Source organism: Schistocerca gregaria, chromosome 2 (assembly GCF_023897955.1).
Source record: "Schistocerca gregaria isolate iqSchGreg1 chromosome 2, iqSchGreg1.2, whole genome shotgun sequence".
Lineage (NCBI taxonomy): Eukaryota > Metazoa > Arthropoda > Insecta > Orthoptera > Acrididae > Schistocerca > Schistocerca gregaria.
Genome location: NC_064921.1, coordinates 26,331,485 through 26,352,106, shown reverse-complemented (window position 1 = coordinate 26,352,106; position 20,622 = coordinate 26,331,485).

The following is a 20,622-nucleotide window of genomic DNA, read 5'->3' as shown; positions in this document are numbered from 1 at the left end:
CTCCTTCCGTTGGTAGCAGCAGCGGTGTTTATCGGTATTCGCACCTTGGACTCTGTTTGACCTGGCGCTTACAGTTGCCGGCTGGGCGGTGTGCGACCAGCCGGCCAGCTGGTGTAGAGTAGGGAGGAATTCTCGGTGCGGCATAGTTTGGCTGGGCCTGCTGGCGGTCTCTACGCGCTGTCGGAGTGTGTGGGGCTGTTCCCATTGCTACGAGGTCCGTGGCTCACCGACCCTGGACACGAAAGTTGAGTTTTGATCTAACCTGCCAGCAAGTCAAGGCTGTTCACATGGTGTCCTTTGGAGGTTGTTGTCTGCTGTTGGGATATTCCAATGATCGACAATGTAGTTTTCAAGTTGGAAAATTCTAGCCACCCTCTGGTGGAGTTTCACAGTATTTGGTTATTTGAATTGAAGTGTACCAGCGGAATCTTCTGCTTTGTGGCCGTTAACCTTCTAGTTACCCGCCCTGGCCGTTGAAGTAAATTTCAGGCAGTGTAGTTTCCTCATTGTGTTGTTGCTGTCCAGCATGGTGTGTAGTTTGACAGCTCCGTGTATGATTGGTTGTGGGCGCCAGTATCTTCTACGTTGTTCTATTGAACTCCCTGTTGTGCCCTGGTCGGGTGAAGTGAAAGTATCTTGTCGGTGGGTCCGTTGACTGACAGTTGGTTGGGTTGTCGTCGGATCGTGAATGGTTGGCCAGACTGCCTGTCTCACTTAAGCGAGCGTTAGTGTTTGAATTTCAGGCCGACCCTCAAACATCTGAACGCCCTTGGGTGTACTGCGCTTTCATTAAAAAAATGTTCTTGTTGTTTGTACTTGTAAGGCTTCTAGACGATTAAAAAAAAATTGAGTTGTTGTGCTCTTAAGGCCTTCAGCCTAGTTCAAAGAACTGTTTCACGTAAGGCCTTCGGTATTACAAAAATTAAAGTATTTCGGTCGGCGATTTTTCCTGGCCTATGTCTTTAGCCTTGGTTAAGGAACTGCCTGTTAATCTAATTTTGGGGTGGCTTGGTCTTGGGTTATTCCGGACACACCTTCTCCTTTAAGTTCGCTTCTCAAGAGAGGTTTGGCCTTTGCGAGTGAGATAGACCTAGTGACAGACTGTCGGGACGTTGGCCGTTGAGATCGCAGCTAACGATTTTGATCTTGCCCATCTCTTGCCCCATCAGGCTTCTTAGTTACGCGAGTTGTTTCACAGTTTTCCCCAGCTCCTCGGTGACAACCTGGGTGTTAATAATGTTCTTGAATATCATATCCGTCGGTCCAATGATATTCCGGTTAGGCAATCCCCATACCGTCTCCCAGTCCATAAGGTGAAGATACTCATAGCTAAAATATCTCAGATTCTCCAACAAGCAATGATTAAGCCCTCGACTTCTGCTTTTGCTTCCGCAATATTTCTTGTACCTAAAGATTAGGGGTGCGATTTCATACATGTGGTTGACTATCACCGTTTAAACGCTAATGTTGTACTTGAATCAGTACCCGTACCTGATCTGCATAATTCTTTTACCTGATGTGCCGTCGCTAATTGGTTTACTAACCTGGATTTGAATCAGGCCTATTATCAGATTCCATTGGCTGAAGAATGTAAGCATCTTACAGCATTTTGTACTGATTGGAACTTGTCTGAATTTAACAGAGTCCATTTTGGGCTAGCAACCGGAGCGGCTGTGCTTACTCGTTTGTTGGATAATATCCTTGGCGACTTGAATTTAGTCTGTGTGTATAATTATTTGTACGACTTGGTTACCTATAGTCGTTTGTTGGAGGATCATTTGGAGCATATCCAGTAGATTCTTTTCAGATTACAGCTGGTCAGACTGACGGTTAAGCTCTGTAAGACCATGCTAGCTAAGCAGGAGGTATTTTTCTTACGTCATACAGTGTCGGGTCAGAGTATTCTAATTGACCAAGAGCGGACGAAAGCCTTACGGGCATTGCCTCCACCTACTGATAAGGGGGGAATTGCTAAATTCATAGGCATGACGAATTACTTTAGGTGTTTCGTTCCGAATATTGCTCAGTTGGCGGCACCCTTAAATCAGTTACGCCGGAAAGGCACGTGCTTTGAATGGGGACCAGCCCAGGAGGCAGCCTTTGAGCACATTAAGGCAGCGATAGCCAATCCTTCGGTACTTGGGATACCCGACTTTACTAAAAAGTTTGTTGTTGAAATTGACGCATCTAATTCTGGTATTTCTGATGTTCTCTTCCAGGAGTTTGAGGGACAAAGACAGTCATTAGCCTACGAGTCTCGGCGGTTAACTGATGCCGAACAAAAGTACTCTGTCTATGAGGCCTTGGCTCTTTTATTTGCGTTAGAGAAATACCGCTTCTACCTTGAACGTCGGGTATTCCAATTAGAAACCGACAATCAGGCTTTGAGCTGGGTGTTGGCTAGGCCGCGCAAAAGTAGCCGTTTGTCCAGGTGGGCAGTACGCATTTAGGCATTTCAGTTTGAAGTCAAACATGTGATGGGCTCTGAAAATATTGTTGCGGATGTTCTCAGCAGGATTTTCGCCGACACCACATCTAGTGAGGGAAGACAGCAGGTAGAGGGGCACAATCTTAGTGGCATGGTGGTGGGTGAAATCCCTCTCTTGTTTGAAGATGTTGCTCAGTTTCAGGATCATGACCCTGTTTGGGTCCCCATTAAGCAACGTGTGATGCCATAATAACTGTCGGATGAGTATGTTCTTAAGAGTGGTATTGTCTGTAAGAGGGTGGGCGAGGCTAAGCACCCCAAGATCTGTTTGCCTGCCACCTTGGTGCACCCGGTTTTTCGTTATTTTCATGACTCGTTGGTGGGTGGCCATTTAGGGACTTGTAAGACTATTCAGAAAATCAAGGGGCATTTGACTTGGCCCTTCATGGACCGGGATGTGAGAGAGATAATATCCCAATGCCACTTGTGTAAGGTAGGCAAACCCGAGAATGCTCTTCAGCAGGGGTGGTTGAGTTCTGAAGGAGAGTCCTGTCCTATGGACAAGTTCTACATTGATTATTTAGGACGGTTACCTCGTACTAAGAAGGGCCATCGATATGTGATAGTTATTATCAATGTATTTTCCAGGAATTGAAAAGCAACTGGAACCACTCAACAGAGGAAAGTCGACTGGACCTGACTGAATACCAATTCGATTCTACACAGAGTATGCGAAAGAACTTGCCCCCCTTCTAACAGCCGTGTACCCCAAGTCTCTAGAGGAACGGAAGGTTCCAAATGATTGGAAAAGAGCACAGGTAGTCCCAGTCTTCAAGAAGGGTCGTCGAGCAGATGCGCAAAATTATAGACCTATATCTCTGACGTCGATCTGTTGCAGAATTTTAGAACACGTTTTTTGCTCGAGTATCATGTCATTTTTGGAAAACCAGAATCTACTCTGTAGGAATCGACATGGATTCCGGAAACAGCGATCGTGTGAGACCCAACTGGCTTTATTTGTTCATGAGACCCAAAAAATATTAGATACAATTTCCCAGGTAGATGCTATTTTCCTTGACTTCCGGAAGGCGTTCGATACAGTTCCGCACTGTCACCTGATAAACAAAGTAAGAGCGTGCGGAATATCAGACCAGCTGTGTGGCTGGATTGAAGAGTTTTTAGCAAACAGAACACAGCATGTTGTTATCAATGGAGAGACGTCTACAGACGATAAAGTAACCTCTGGCGTGCCATAGGGGAGTGTTATGGGACCATTGCTTTTCACAATATATATAAATGACCTAGTAGATAGTGTCGGAAGTTCCATGCTGCCTTTCGCGGGTGATGCTGTAATATACAGAGAAGTTACAGCATTAGAATATTGTAGCGAAATGCAGGAAGATCTGCAACGCATAGGCACTTGGTGCAAAGAGTGGCAACTGACCCTTAACCTAGACAAATGTAAAGTATTGCGAATACATAGAAAGAAGGATTCATTATTGTATGATTATATGATAGCGGAACAAACACTGGTATCAGTTACTTCTGTAAAATATCTGGGAGTATGCGTGCGGAACGATTTGAAGTGGAATGATAATATAAAATTAATTGTTGGTAAGGCGGGTACCAGGTTGAGATTCATTGGGAGAGTCCTTAGAAAATGTAGTCCATCAACAAAAGCGGTGGCTTACAAAACACTCGTTCGACCTATACTTCAGTACTGCTCATCTGTGTGGGATCCGTATCAGATCGGGTTGACAAAGGAGATAGAGAAGATCCAAAGAAGAGTGGCGCGTTTCGTCACAGGGTTATTTAGTAACCATGATAGCGTTACGAAGATGTTTAGCAAACTCAAGTGGCAGACTCTGCAAGAGAGGCACTCTGCATAGCGGTGTAGCTTGCTCGCCAGGTTTCGAGAGGGTGCCTTTCTGGATGAGGTATCGAATATATTGCTTCCCCCTACTTATACCTCCCGAGGAGATCACGAATGTAAAATTAGAGAGATTCGAGCGCGCACGGAGGCTTTCCGGCAGTCGTTTTTCCCGTGATTCATACGCGACTGGAACGGGAAAGGGAGGTAATGACTGTGGCACGTAAAGTGCCCTCCACCACTCACCGTTGGGTCGCTTCCGGAGTATAAATGTAGATGTAGATGTAGATTTACTTGGCTCCTCCCGAGCCGTAACGTTCCCGCTGCCACCACTATTTATCATTTAACTAATGTCTTCAGTGGTTTTGGGCCACCCAAGCAGCTTGTTACCGATAATGCTCTTGCCTTTCTTTTGGGTCCTTTCAAAGCCTTCTGTTTTCAGAATGGTCTCAAGCATATCACCTCCAGCCCATATTATCCCAAAGGGTCCTTTGTGGAGAGAGTTAACCGAAATCTTAAGTCTGCATTGATTATTTACCATCAGAAAACTCCTAGTAAATGGGAATCCAGTTTTCCCTTGCTTAGTTTTGCCTTTAATACCGCCAGTCATGAAGCCTTGCGAGCTACGCCCGCATCCTTGGTCCTTTTCTATCCGGTTAATTCCCTCTCTCGAACTTGTGGAGAATTCAAGATCTTATTCCAGCTGTTGTTACTCCTCGTGTTGTGAAGGAGAACTGGCCTCGAACCAGGCTAATATACTCAGAGCCCATAACAAACAAGCTGAGCATTATCAGCGTAGTCTGGGAACCTTTAAAGGCTGCCTGGGGGATCAACTTTACGTCCGCAATTTCCCAGGGAGGCAGGTGTGTGGCGGGAATCTTATTAAATTGACTCCTCGTTTTCTGGAACCTTGCACTATAATGCATATTTTAGGCCCAGTAAATCTGTTGGTCAAGGATAACGGTTCAGGTAAGCAGTATCGAGTTCACCTGAGCCAAGTTAAGTTGAGGTAACTCAGGGGTTGAATTACCCCCTTTCTGTGTTAAGTTTGAGGGCGGGAGGTTGAGGGGTGTCTGGCTCATGCTATGTGCTGGATTAAACCTTCATTGCGATTCTGTGTTTAGTCTCCCATGGTTATAACGATTACGCTATTGTCCTCTACTTCCACGGGTGGCAGCAGCGGTGTGGATCAATATTCGCACCTTGGACTGTCTTTGACCTGGCGCTTATAGTTTCTGGCTGGGCAGTGTGCGACCAGTCGGTCGGTTGGCGTGGAGAAGCGAGGAATTCTCGGCAGGGTGTAGTTTGGCCCGTGTCCACTGGCAGTCTCTACACGGTATCGGAGTGTGTGGTGCTGTTCCCATTGCTACGAGGTCCGTGGCTCAATGACCCTGGACACGAAAGCTGAGTTTTGATTTAACCTGCCAGCAAGTCAAGACTGTTCACATTGTGTCGTTTGGAGGTTGTTGTCTGCTGTTGAGATATTCCCGTGATCAACAATGTGGTTTTCAAGTTGGAAAATTCTAGCCACCCTCTGGTGGAATTTCACTGTATTTGGTTATTTGAATTGAAGTGCACCAGCAGAATCTTTTGCCTTTTGGCCGTTAACCTTCCAGTTACCTGCCCTGGCCATTGACGTAAATTTCATTCAGTGTAGTTTCCTCATCGTGTTGTTGCTGTCCAGCATGGTGTGTAGTATAACAGCTCCATGTATGATTGGTTGTGGGTATCAGTGTCTTCTACATTGTTTCTTTGATATGCCTGTTGTGGCCTGGATGGGTGAAGTGGAAGTATCTTGTTGGTGGGTCCGTTGACTGTCGGTCGGTTGGATTGTCGTAGGTTCGTGAATGGTTGGCCAGCCTGCCTGTCTCACCTAAGCGAGCGTTAGTGTTTGAATTGCAGGCCGACCCTCGAACATCTGAACGCCTTTGGGTGTACTGCCCTATTTTTTTTAAAATTTGTGCTTGTTGTTTGTACTTGTATGGCTTCTAGCTGATTTTTTTAAAATAAAAATAGAGTTGCTTTTCTCTTAAGGCCTGCAGCCGAGTTCAAAGAACTGTGTCCAGTAAGGCCTTTGGCATTTTAAAAATTTTAATGTTGTTGAATTTTAAGTCGTGGGCCTTCAGCCGATTTTGAGTTTGAGTTGTTTTCTCTTAATGCCTTCAGCCTAAATTAAAGAACTGTTCATGTAAGGTCTCTTGTATTAAAAAACTAATGTTATGGATTTTTAAGTGTTAGGTCTTCAGCCGATTTGAATTTAACTTGTTTACTTCAGCCTAACTAAAGAACTGTTATAAGCTAAGTCTTACATTTAAATATCTGATTATGCTTGCGTTTTAAGTTATTGGCCTTCAGACGTTTTTAAATTAAAGTAGCTTTCATCCGGTGATTAAGTCCCAAAGATTAAAGATGTGTGTTAAATTTTTTTTTTCTTGGTCTCTTGTAATGTTTGATCAAATAATAATGTTGTATGTTCGAGTGTAACTGACAGCTCCTTATTTTGGCCCCTTTCCACAATTTAAGTTATCTGTCCTGTCCTGCGGATAATTGGGGTTTCTCAAAATGTATAGCTTTAAACGAAAGTTCCAGTGTGAGTGTTGAGGCAGTAGCTAAACGAATTATTGTATGTCAGTAATGCACATGTAGTTGATCAATTTTTTAGCAATTCAAATGGCTTACTTTTTTGGCTGCAGAATGGCAGCACTGAAGATGGAGAATGCAAAATTTGAATGAGTACAAGGAGGGAGAGGGTGGGATGGCCCCATTCTGCTTGACTTCAGCATGTAGATGGATGTCAGCATTGTGTAGTGTGTATAGTGGAAGAACAGTACAGAGGCAATGATTGTATAAGGACCACATGCACAATGTCATAAAGCTGCATCTGTGAGGCAAAGATTTATGTACATTGAGATTCATGAAGTAGACTAACCTTCTAAAGTCCTCATTTGAAACCCACAGAACACATCTGGCATGAGTTGCAACATTGATTCCCCTCAGACCCTATTGTCCCAAATAACAGGCTTCTCTGATTTCTGGCCTTGAGGAAGAATGGGCAGTCATTTTTCCACAGACACCTCATTGAATGTATCTCCAGTAGAGTTCAAGCTTTCATAACGGCAAAGGGTGGTCACACCTCAAATTAATTTGTACTAATAGGTGTAAGTAGTAGGGCAAGACTGGTTCTGGTGGAAAATGTTGACCCAGCATCTGCCAGCACTTTCTCTTTCCATGTTATTTGACAGAGATGCAATATTTTAAAATGTCTACACGTCTGTACTGTGAAAGAAAGTGAGAATTAATTCCACAGTAGATGTATTTGCCAAATTAGTAGCAAAAATTATAAAGCAAGTACATCAAATGCTACAGCTCAACACCTAATAACAATTGGCATTTGAGAAGCTAGGCTTAAAAATTTGATATTGGAAAACTATCTTAACAAGGCTTCCGCCAGCATAAAACTTCGTGTTAGCTAAAAAATACTGCTATAATTGGGGAAATAGACAGTCTGAAACTAACTACGTAGTCCTACTTCTGTTGGAAGTCACAATACAATTTCAAATTAAATATTTCTACGCTTAAACTGTTCTCAAGCAACATTTTAGAAGGGATAAAGATAATGTATCAAGTTATTCACTGGTCAAGACGTAAATGACGCTACTGATTAACAATTATTGTTATTATTACAAATGATGCAAGCCCACCAAAGGCTATGCACAATAACAGCAGTTTGGAATCAGAATTCTCCCAAAAAGCTTTATAGACTGTATTTTTCCTATAATCGTGCCCACAGTGTCCTAAAAATATGTGAGCTGTGCAGAAAAGCAAGATGTTCACACTGCAGGGGTAGCTAAATTCCTAGAGTGTGTATTCAGCTTGTGCAGTTGCATTTCTGGAAACTATGGCTTGTGAAAACAAAAACCTATAACTATCTACACATTCGCAAACACATGCAAACACAATTGTCTTATTAGGGCAGTAACACATTAGCTGTTTTTGTTACAAAAATATTCCATAAACTGCAGAGGGACATGAACTGCTTGTAATATTATCACACAACTGAAGAGGATTGCAGTGAGATATGTGATTTCCTATAACAATGTCAGAATTGATGTCTTGAAAAAAAAATGAAATGGCTTATCATAGCCTGTGAGGCATCTCGTACTTTGCAAGCATAAATTAAATATTGCCTCATGTAAACTACCTGTATGAGTCATTAAAATACATATTTATCGTAATATAAGCAAAATAAATATTAAAATTCGATTTGATACACCTTGCAAGGAGAATGGACCATCAAAATACACCTAACATCTAAGGAAATACTGTATGGCCAACATCCACAATTAAAAAAAAAATACCACAACATGCATTAAAGTAATATTTTTCTCTATAATATAGAGATATATAGATGTAGATGTGCATTATGTGGTGTTCTAAAATTTAGTAGGTCACAACCAGAAATGATGTTAAAGATTCTACCATCATATGATGCTGCCTCAGCTGAATAATACCCTTAATATCAAGCCCTGAACCACATCGCTCATGCTAGGACATTCAATAAACAAACCTGATGCAAAATAATCTTAAATATAATGAGGTGTGGGACCTCAAAATTGCGGCTGCTGGACTGCAGAGATAAAGATATCGACTTCTTAAAACATGGACTGCAGGTGTGCTCAGTTGCTATTATGTCTTTGAATTAAGCACTAGTATAACTATACCCATTGATTTATGGTGCTATATGACAAGTTGGTTTATTTGGATAGATGCATATGGGATCTGAAGATGGCATAATGAAATGCTGAAACTGGTAGACTTCAGAATAAAATAAAACAATATCTTGAAGTACATGGCTGTCATTAATTTTATTGACATTGACAGTTACTTAACCAGCTGATATCCCCTGGCCATGATGGGACAACAGAGATTGAATGTCCTGTGACACTAGTTGGTCCACCTCTCATGATATCTACTGGTCAGTTTTGCAAAACATAGTACTGTAATGATGATTTTGACCACCCACACACACACACACACACACACACACACACACACACACACATATATATATATATATATATATATATATATATATATATATATATATATATATATATATATATACTCCTGGAAATTGAAATAAGAACACCGTGAATTCAGTGTCCCAGGAAGGGGAAAATTTATTGACACATTCCTGGGGTCAGATACATCACATGATCACACTGACAGAACCACAGGCACATAGACACAGGCAACAGAGCATGCACAATGTCGGCACTAGTACAGTGCGTATCCACCTTTCGCAGCAATGCAGGCTGCTCTTCTCCCATGGAGACGATCGTAGAGATGTTGGATGTAGTCCTGTGGAACGGCTTGCCATGCCATTTCCACCTGGCGCCTCAGTTGGACCAGCGTTCGTGCTGGACGTGCAGACCGCGTGAGACGACGCTTCATCCAGTCCCAAACATGCTCAATGGGGGACAGATCCGGAGATCTTGCTGGCCAGGATAGTTGACTTACATCTTCTAAAGCACGTTGGGTGGCACGGGATACATGCGGACGTGCATTGTCCTGTTGGAACAGCAAGTTCCCTTGCCGGTCTAGGAATGGTAGAACGTTGGGTTCGATGACGGTTTGGATGTACAGTGCACTATTCAGTGTCCCCTCGACGATCACCAGAAGTGTAAGGCCAGTGTAGGAGATCGCTCCCGACACTATGATGCCGGGTGTTGGCCCTGTGTGAATCGGTCGTATGCAGTCCTGATTGTGGCGCTCACCTGCACGGCGCCAAACACGCATACGACCATCATTGGCACCAAGGCAGAAGCGACTCTCATCGCTGAAGACGACACGTCTCCATTCGTCCCTCCATTCACGCCTGTCGCGACACCACTGGAGGCGGGCTGCACGATGTTGGGGCGTGAGCGGAAGACGGCCTAACGGTGTGCGGGACCGTAGCCCAGCTTCATGGAGACGGTTGCGAATGGTCCTCGCCGACACCCCAGGAGCAACAGTGTCCCTAATTTGCTGGGAAGTGGCGGTGCGGTCCCCTACGGCACTGCGTAGGATCCTACGGTCTAGGCGTGCATCCGTGCGTCGCTGCGGTCCGGTCCCAGGTCGACGGGCACGTGCACCTTCCGCCGACCACTGGCGACAACATCGATGTACTGTGGAGACCTCACGCCCCACGTGTTGAGCAATTCGGCGGTCCGTCCACCCGGCCTCCCGCATGCCCACTATACGCCCTCGCTCAAAGTCCATCAACTGCGCATACGGTTCACGTCCACGCTGTCGCGGCATGCTACCAGTGTTAAAGACTGCGATGGAGCTCCGTATGCCACGGCAAACTGGCTGACACTGACGGCGGCGGTGCACAAATGCTGCGCAGCTATCGCCATTCGACGGCCAACACCGCGGTTCCTGGTGTGTCCTCTGTGCCGTGCGTGTGATCATTGCTTGTACAGCCCTCTCGCAGTGTCCGGAGCAAGTATGGTTGGTCTGACACACCGGTGTCAATGTGTTCTTTTTTCCATTTCCAGGAGTATATATATATATATATATATATATATATATATATATATATATATATATACAACTTAAAAGGAGGATGTTTTAATGTCATTAACGCTACTTCTATTACACTGTTGCATGGAAATGCCATCCCTATTTAATAAAATTTTTTATTCTTGACTTACTTATGGCCTCATGTACCATTTTCATGATGAACTGTCTGTCTTTTCTTTAAAGGTCACAATTACTGTGATACTTATTGTTTATATACATCGCTGCACGAAATTCGCACTGTGTGCAATGAAAAATAGAAATCGCTATGAATTTGCTTTTTGATGCATATTAAACCATATACTGCTCCAGATAAAATTTAGGTAACATTTTTCTATAAACTTGGGTGGAGATCAGTATCTGATCCAGTCTCGAGAAAATTGATTGTATGTAGCATGTACACTTCCAATTGCGTACACATGAGAACGAAATAGTCGTAATATCCCTCATACATCGTAACAGTTCAAGATATCGAAACAAGACCCTGGCAAATGATAGCACACAAGGTGTAGGGTAGTTTCTGATTTGGAAAGTTTCTGATCTAACACGATATATGAGTTACTACAGATCTTTTCTCAATGGGATAATGCAATTTTTAAGGATTATCGACAGCTAGGGAAATGAGAATTTGAGAATTAGTGCGGCTTGCAATAAGAGAAGTGAAGTAATTACATGTTTATTTTTATATCAAGAATATGCTTTTCTTGTAAGCTGTTTCCCTGACTTGTCCTTAATCCTTCATTTATTAAACCACTGCTTCAGGATTCTATTACAATTGCAACTACATCAGCGCGTTAGTGAGGTGACATTGTGTAAACCCATCTCTCTTTCGGCATAAAATGTAAATTTTGACATGGAAGCAAGAGAAATGTAGGCTTACTCAAAATTAGCTAACAATAATGCTTCTCTGAAAGTAAAAAAGTTGTTGTCAAGTGAAAATAAGTTGCTCCTTTTGCCACAATTACAGCATATTCCTGTAACCCATTGTGTTTTTAAGAAAGAACAGCTGATGTCGAAATATACTAAAGTATTTTCTTCCTACACCTAAATGATTCGAGAAGTATGAAGAAATTCATATCATATATATAGCGTACTATCTTTTTCATAACATGAGTGAACGACTTAACATATTGATCTCAAAAATGTTTTAGTTACTCACAGATTTCAAAGTACATACTTTGGGAACTAAAAAATAAAATGTCTCAATAAGCACTGTTATACTGCAGCGAAAGCAGAGCTTAGTTCTATTTGTTAAACAGACCTAATTCCACATCCATGAAATAAAAGTTTTACATTTAATTATTTTTATGAGTCATCTGCAACTACTCATAAAGATGAAAAAGAGATTGTTTCTTTAACACATCACAAGAAATTAGAGGTGAAACGTTCAGGAATTCACTTTGATTGTGGGTAGAAACAAAAGGGTGGGCGCTGTGTGCTGTGAATCGTTTTCATATTTGTCATATCATTAAGATATAGGAATAAAATCCTCTGGTAAGATTTAACCCACACTGTTTATCATTAAAAATACAGTGGATTATAGGACTTTACCGAAGTTACAGCAGAAAGAATGGTTAACTTGTCCCAGTCTTTGTAACACCTTCCTTCCTCACAGAAGCGTCATGAGTGGTGAACTTTGAGTAATATCTACTTTTATTTGTCTGCCACGTTGAAATACGTGTCTTTTGCCGAAACAAAGGACAGTTTATATTGTATCATCTCACTAACGTGCTGATGCAGTTGCTATTGCAACAGAATAGTGAAACAGTGGGTTATTAAGCAAGGACCTGAGGGCAAATCAGGTCAACAGTTTAGAAAAAAGCACAATATTGGGGTAAAAAGAAACGCATAATTTCCTTAATTATCTTGTCTCAAAGCCACAATAATTCTAGAGCCGCCGCCTATCGAGGGTACTTAAAAACTACATTACAAGATCGAGAAGTCTGTAGTTACTGGTATAACCGCGCAGGTAAGGTAGTTCTCCATGTTGATCATATGCCTAAGAACGCTCCTCTTCACGTACTAATATTTGCCAAAATCTATTTTCGAAATCACAAACTGTTTAGGAGATAAGGGGATATAATTATTATTTGTCGTGTGGGCACACATGAGCGAAATGAATGCACCACATACCATTTATTTTCTATAGACTGGAGGCAGATATTGATCATCTGGCAAGTTTAGAGAAATTGCAGCATATTAGCTGAATATCGTACACTGGAATCTGTGATATAACATGCATCAAACGCAAATCCATATTGACTTATATTTTCATTGCAACACCCTCGAATTTCGTACAGTCTGTTAATGAATGCAAAATATCAGAATAACTATGAACAAATGATAGGAATTTCACCACGGAGCTGACAGCTAATACTACAAGTAATGTAAAAATCAATTTATGTTTACCGAGTAGATTCTTTAAAATCGCGTGACAAAGATAGCAGAACAGCCGGGGCTCGTGGACATTCGTTCAGCTAGCCAAAAGTAATCGAGACCACTGCTACACGAATGTTTATTTCCCTTGAAGTCCCTCTTTTATTTGCTTTCCACTTTTAACACTTCCATTATAAACTGGTAATGCTGTTGATCATGTGAGTATGCACTTAATAGAAGACAAAAGGAGAAAGGCGATCATATCAGGAATATAATTGTAATTATAGCCGAATAATGTACCTCAAATGAGCGTAAGTGGTAATGTCTTTTATATTCTATGCAAATAGACGGTAGCACTTCTAATAATTCTGGCTAGCAGCAAGTGTACTCAGACGTGTTTATCGTGAAATTTCAAAACGCCGTTCAACGCTGTTCTCGGTGCAAATGAATGTGCTCTATGATCAAAGTTCGAAGGGATTCCATTAGTGGTTGTCATTTCTTGTGTTAGCAGCTAATTTCAAAAACAATGTGACTATTTACAGCGCTTGACTGAACTCTTACAGATCTTGAACACTACTACTTGGAAAAACTGAAACACCTAGACCGAGACATGTGATCACAATGAAATTTATTCCACCGATTACGAATATGACACTACACAAATGGGTAGCATTACAGAATTGTAAGTGCACTGTGTCTGTGGAAATTCAGTACAGAATGGCGCCACAAAGTGCTGCAATCAGAGCTACCAGACTTCGTTGCATGGAATCAACGAGTGCCTGAATATGCTGCTGGGGAATACTTTGACACACAGTTTGTAGTCGCATCCATAATGCATAGAAAGTGTCTGCCAGAGGAACTGAACAAACAAGTTGCTGACCGACGATATCCATGACACGCTCACCGTATGACATGTCAGGCGAAAGAATACGACAGGGAAGCAGTGGTGCCCGTCGTTGTTCGAAGAAGGCTTGAAAATACCTCGCCACATGTCGCCAAATGTGGAATGACCTGCTGGAGGGGCAGGGCCTCAGCCTGTAAGTCCTTCTCGATGTAGATGCGAGATCCCTTGTTATAGGCAACACCATCCCATACCATCACACTTGCCACTTCCCTGCTATGCCGCTCAACAGTGCAGTCTACTCGATTGCGTTCACCACGGAACCCCCCCCCCCCCCCCCCCCAGGGTGTCCACAACTCTTTTGTGGATACGTGCGTAGCGAGCACAGGACCCCGAGCTAATGTGGCCTTCCTTCCTTTCCAGGCTGCATACCTTCCCTTTCCGCATCCTTCCCGATCCCCCATCTTCACTCCCCTCCCTCACCTCCGTGTCTTTCCTTCCCTTTCTCCCCCTCTGGGAGTATGTTTTGTGCCTATGTCCGGAGACGGACGCTCGACAATGTAACACATTCTTTGCTTCCTCTGATTGCAAGTCTTCGTCCTTCCTTTGTCCTTCTCTTTTCCTTACCTCTTCTCTTTGCCCTTTTCTCCGCTGCAGCGTTTGAGACCTCTCTCCTTTCCTTTCCCTTTGTTTTTTACCTTTCTCTTTTTTCCTCCCTGTGCATGTCTGAATGGCGACCCACGCATTTCCATGCGTAGCCAGTGACGGGGTAACGCGTAATTCCCTGCCCCGGGTAGACAGGTAGGACACATACGTACCCCTGGTAAAGGCCAGGCCCAGGGAGGGGTGATTACCCGAGCTGATACCTTCCGAAAGTGCCGATTGGTCCCTCCAGTCAGTTTCTTGGGAGGTGTGACCTGAGGTGTGAACAATCATCTAAGGCGGGAGTGCCCTCAGTGAGGGTCCCCACAAGGAAGGAGCGAGCCATCGGAGACGCCAGTAATCCTGGGGGATACTTTCGCAGTGGTTTCCTCATCTTCTACTATGTCTGCTCACAAGCGTAAGTTCACTGAGTCTCAGCCACAGACAGTTCTTCCATCGTTGCCACAGTTCCTTGTTGTTTCTCGGTCTGATGAAGGTCACAACTTCTCCACGGTCAACCCTTTCATTATTCAGAAGGGTGTCGACACAGTTGCAGGTCCTGTACAGTCTTGTTCCAGATTACGAAATGACACCTTGTTCTTAGAAACAGTCATTGCCCTCCACGCACAAAAATTGCTCCGTAATTCACTGCTACACACCTTCCCTGTGTGGGTGGAAGCACACTGCACTTTAAATTCCTCACGTGGAGTCGTTTATACACGCTCCCTCGACGGATTGTCCGACGAGGAAATTCAACACAACCTTTCTGCCCAGGGCGTACTGGCTGTTCATAGAGTCATGAAAAGGGTTGACAAGAACATCATTCCAACCTGTACTGTGTTCTTGACATTAGATAAAGTTCAACTCCCATCGAAAATCAAAGTGGGGTATGAGATAATTTCCGTTTGCCCTTACATCCCAAACCCTTCGCATTGCTATTGGTGTCAGCGGTTCAAACACACCAGCCAGTCCTGTTACAATCCGGCCAAATGTGTTACGTGTGGCAAGGATGCACTTACAATTCTGTAATGCTAACCATTTGTCCACCTCCATCCCCTCGTTGCATCAACTGTATGGGTGACCACTCTGCTACCTCGAGAGATTGCCCTATTTTTAAACACGAAAAACTCATATAGGAAATCAGAGTGAAGGAAAAGGTGTCGACCTTTGCTGCTCGAAAATTATTCGCCAGTCAAAAGCCCACTGTGCCTCAGACAGGACAATACAGCACTGTCATTGCCTCTTCTCAGCCAACAAAGGAGGCAGCCACACAGACTTGTGATCTCACCTTTAGTGCCACGGTCGTCAGGTCGCCCAGCGCAAAGATAGCCCGTTTAATCTCCCCACTTTCGCGTACTCACTCTACAGCTCACCTTTCATCGGGTTCTGCTAAATCTCGAGCCCAAAAGTCAGACACCAAGAGTTCCAAAAAAAGAGCATACTTGTGAAGAATTTTTACGTACCCCAACTTCATCTAAACATCATGTTTCCAAGGAGGCTAATAAGGAACCCAGTTCCTCTCCTTCTCCGCCATGGCGTGTCTCATCTACAGCACCACCTGGCGGTAACTGCCCTCGGCCTTCTGTGTCACCGAGGCGCACTGCTGGCGGCCGATCAACTGGCAGTTCGCTGGTGGCAGGAGCTGCTCCTGATTAACCTATGGATCAGGATCTTCTGCCTTCGGCTGAGTGCCGTTCCACGCTGTTGGTCGCAGGCTCTGAGCAGTCGTTGAGTTGACGGCAACTTTGGTGACATTCCTCCATTTTCTGTTCACTCTATGTCCATTATCCACTGGAATATCCGCGGCATTCGAGCCAATCGGGATGAATTGTCGATCCTCTTACGATCATACTCGCCAGTCATCTTCTGTCTTCAGGAAACAAAGCTGCGTCCCCACGACCGCTTTGTTCTCCCCCATTTTCAGTCCATCCGATTTGACCCCCCTCTGTTGAAGGCACTCCAGCACATGGAGGACTTCTGATTCTTCTCCATGGTACTCTCCATTACCATCCAATACCCTTAAACACTCCCAAGTTGTCGCTGTCCGTCTTTCCCTTTCTAGATACACCTTCTCTCTTTGTACTGTATATATTCAATTGTCCACACTAATGACATGAGCTGATCTCCTTCATCTTCTTGCTCAGCTTCCACCTCCCCCCCCCCCCCCCATTTGCTGACTGGCTACTTCAATGTCCACCACCCGCTTTGAGGATCTCCATATCCTTGTCCACGTGACTCACTATTGATAGACGTCTTCCACCAAGCGGATCTTGTTTGCCTCAACACTGGGGACCCTACATTTTTATCTACCTCCACGACAAATTTCTCTCATTTGGACCTTTCGGTCGGTACTGTTCCGCTAGCTTGGCGCTTCGAATGATTCGCCCTTGATGATACACACTCGAGTGACCACTTTCCATGTGTCCTTAGACTGCAGCCTCAACTGCCATATATGCGCCCGCGACGATGGAAGTTTGCCCAAGCCGATTGGACACTTTTTTCGTCTCTAGCGACATTCGATGGCCGTCACTTTCCTAGCATCGACGATGAGGTCACTCATATTACAGACGTTATTCTTACGGTTGCGGAACGTTCAATACCACGCACCTCCGAATTGCCCCGGCGCCCCCCAGTTCCTTGATGGAACGAGGCAGGCCGTGACGCAATACGTGAGCGGTAACGTGACCGCGTTCTCCGCCACCATCCTACTTTGGCCACCTGTATCCGCTATAAGCAGTCCCGTGCGCGATGCCGTCGCGTCATCCGCGGTAGCAAGAAGGCAAGCTGGGACTTCTTTACTACACTCCTGGAAATGGAAAAAAGAACACATTGACACCGGTGTGTCAGACCCACCATACTTGCTCCGGACACTGCGAGAGGGCTGTACAAGCAATTACCACACGCACGGCACAGCGGACACACCAGGAACCACGGTGTTGGCCGTCGAATGGCGCTAGCTGCGCAGCATTTGTGCAACGCCGCCGTCAGTGACAGCCAGTTTGCCGTGGCATACGGAGGTCCATCGCAGTCTTTAACACTGGTAGCAGGCCGCGACAGCGTGGACGTGAACCGTATGTGCAGTTGACGAACTTAGAGCGAGGGCGTATAGTGGGCATGCGGGAGGCCGGGTGGACGGACCGCCGAATTGCTCAACACGTGGGGCGTGAGGTCTCCACAGTACATCGATGTTATCGCCAGTGGTCGGCGCAAGGTGCACGTGCCTGTCGACCTGGGACCGGACCGCAGCGACGCACGGATGCACGCCAAGTCCGTAGGATCCTACGCAGTGCCGTAGGGGACCGCACCGCCACTTCCCAGCAAATTAGGGACACTGTTGCTCCTGGGGTATCGGCGAGGACCATTCGCAACCGTCTCCATGAAGCTGGGCTACGGTCCCGCACACCGTTAGGCCGTTTTCCGCTCACGCCCCTACATCGTGCAGCCCGCCTCCAGTGGTGTCGCGACAGGCGTGAATGGAGGGACGAATGGAGACGTGTCGTCTTCAGCGATGAGAATCGCTTCTGCCTTGGTGCCAATGATGGTCGTATGCGTGTTTGGCGCCGTGCAGGTGAGCGCCAGAATCAGGACTGCATACGACCGAGGCACACAGGGCCAACACCCAGCATCATGGTGTGGGGAGCGATCTCCTACACTGGCCGTACACCTCTGGTGATCGTCGAGGGGACACTGAATAGTGCATGGTACATCCAAACCGTCATGGAACCCATCGTTCTACCATTCCTAGACCGGCAAGGGAACTTGCTGTTCCAACAGGACAATGCACGTCCGCATGTATCCCGTGCCACCCAACGTGCTCTAGAAGGTGTAAGTCAACTACCCTGGCCAGCATTGAGCAGGTTTGGGACTGGATGAAGCGTCGTCTCACGCGGTCTGCACGTCCAGCACGAACGCTGGTCAAACTGAGGCGCCAGGTGGAAATGGCATGGCAAGCCGTTCCACAGGACTACATCCAGCATCTCTACGATCGTCTCCATGGGAGAATAGCAGCCTGCATTGCTGCGAAAGGTGGATATACACTGTAATAGTGCCGACATTGTGCATGCTCTGTTGCCCGTGTCTATGTGCCTGTGGTTCTGTCAGTGTGATCATGTGATGTATCTGACCCCAGGAATGTGTCAATAAAGTTTCCCCTTCCTGGGACAATGAATTCACGGTGTTCTTATTTCAATTTCCAGGAGTGTAGTTCATTTAACACCTTCACTCCCTCCTCGGAAGTTTGGAGTCGGATTCGACGGTTATCTGGCGCGCCTAGTTTCTCCCCAGTCTCTGGGTTCACTGCCGCGCATGATACGTTAGTGGACCCGGTCGCAATTTCTAACTCATTGGGTCAACACTTTGCTGAGATTTCGAGCTCTTCAAATTACCCGCCAGCGTTTCTCCCGAAGAAACGTGCAGCGGAAGTGCAACCTCTTGCCTTCTCCTCTCAAAATCGCGAAAGCTATAATACTGCTTTCTCCATACGGGACCTCCAACATGCACTCTCTACTTCTCGTACCTCCGCCCCAGGACCGGATGGTATCCACATCCAAATGTTGCTGCATTTACCGACTCATAGTTTGCGTTACATCCTTCGCCATTATAATCGAATTTGGACCGACAGTACTTTTCCCAGATGATGGCGGGAATCTATCGTCGTTCCTGTCCCGAAACCTGGAAAGGACAAACATCTCCCCTCTAGCTATCGCCCCATTTCTCTCACGAGTAGTGTATGTAAGGTTTTGGAGCGAATGGTGGCTGGAGTCCCGCAGTCTTTTAACACCTGTCCAATGCGGTTTCCGAATGCATCGTTCTGCAGTTGACCATCTTGTTGCTCTCTCCACTTATATCATGAACAATTTTCTCCGGAAACGCCAACAGTAGAGATACTTTTTGATCTGGAGAGAGCATACGATACATGTTGGAGGACAGGCATCCTCCGCACACTGTTCTCTTGGGGCTTTTGAGGTCGGCTGCCACTTTTTCTTCACGAATTTATGCCAAAGCGCACATTTAGAGTGCGGGTGAACTCTACTCTCTCCCGTACTTTCTCCCAAGAAAACGGTGTACCCCAGGGCTCCGTGCTAAATGTTGTACTGTTTGCCATTGCCATAAATCCAATTATGGACTGTCCCCTTCCAGATGTCTTGGGCTCCCTCTTTGTGGACGATTTACAGCTCTCAACGGACAAGCCTTCTTGAACAACGTCTTCTAGGATGTCTCGATCGTCTCCACTCTTGGAGCACCGCTACAGGCTTCCGCTTTTCTCCCAGTAAGACCGTTTGTGTTAATTTTTGGCGTCGTACGGAGTTTCTTCCACCTTCCTTACATCTAGGACCTGTCAATCTTCCGTTTTCGGACCTCGCTAAATTCTTGGGTCTTACGTTTGACAGAAAACTGTGCTGGCCCTCCCACGTTTCCTATCTTTCGGCTCGCTGTCTGCGATCCCTCAACACCCTCCGTGTCTTGAATGGTACCTCCTGGGGAGCGGACCGAGTGGTCCTTCTCCGCCTCTGTCGCGCCTTAGTGAGCTCGAAATTGGACTATGGAAGCATAGTTTACTCCTCTGCTCGGCCGTCTATTCTTCTGGGTCTCGACTCTATCCACCACCGTGGATTACGTTTACTGTCTGGAACTTTTTACACCAGCCCTGTGGAAAGCCTTTATTCTGCGACTGCTGAACCTCCGCTGTCCAATCTGCGAGTAGTCCTGAGTAGTTATGCTAGCCATGCCTGCTAATCCGGCCCATGGCATTTTTTTCGACGCCTCCTTGGATTTAGGGTATGCAGGCCGCCCTTCCTCCCTACTACCACCGGGAGTCCGTTTCCGTCAACTGCTCCATTCTCTTTCCTTCCGCTTTCCTAAAACTTTCTTGACAACTTGGGGTACAGCACCGCCTTGGCTCCG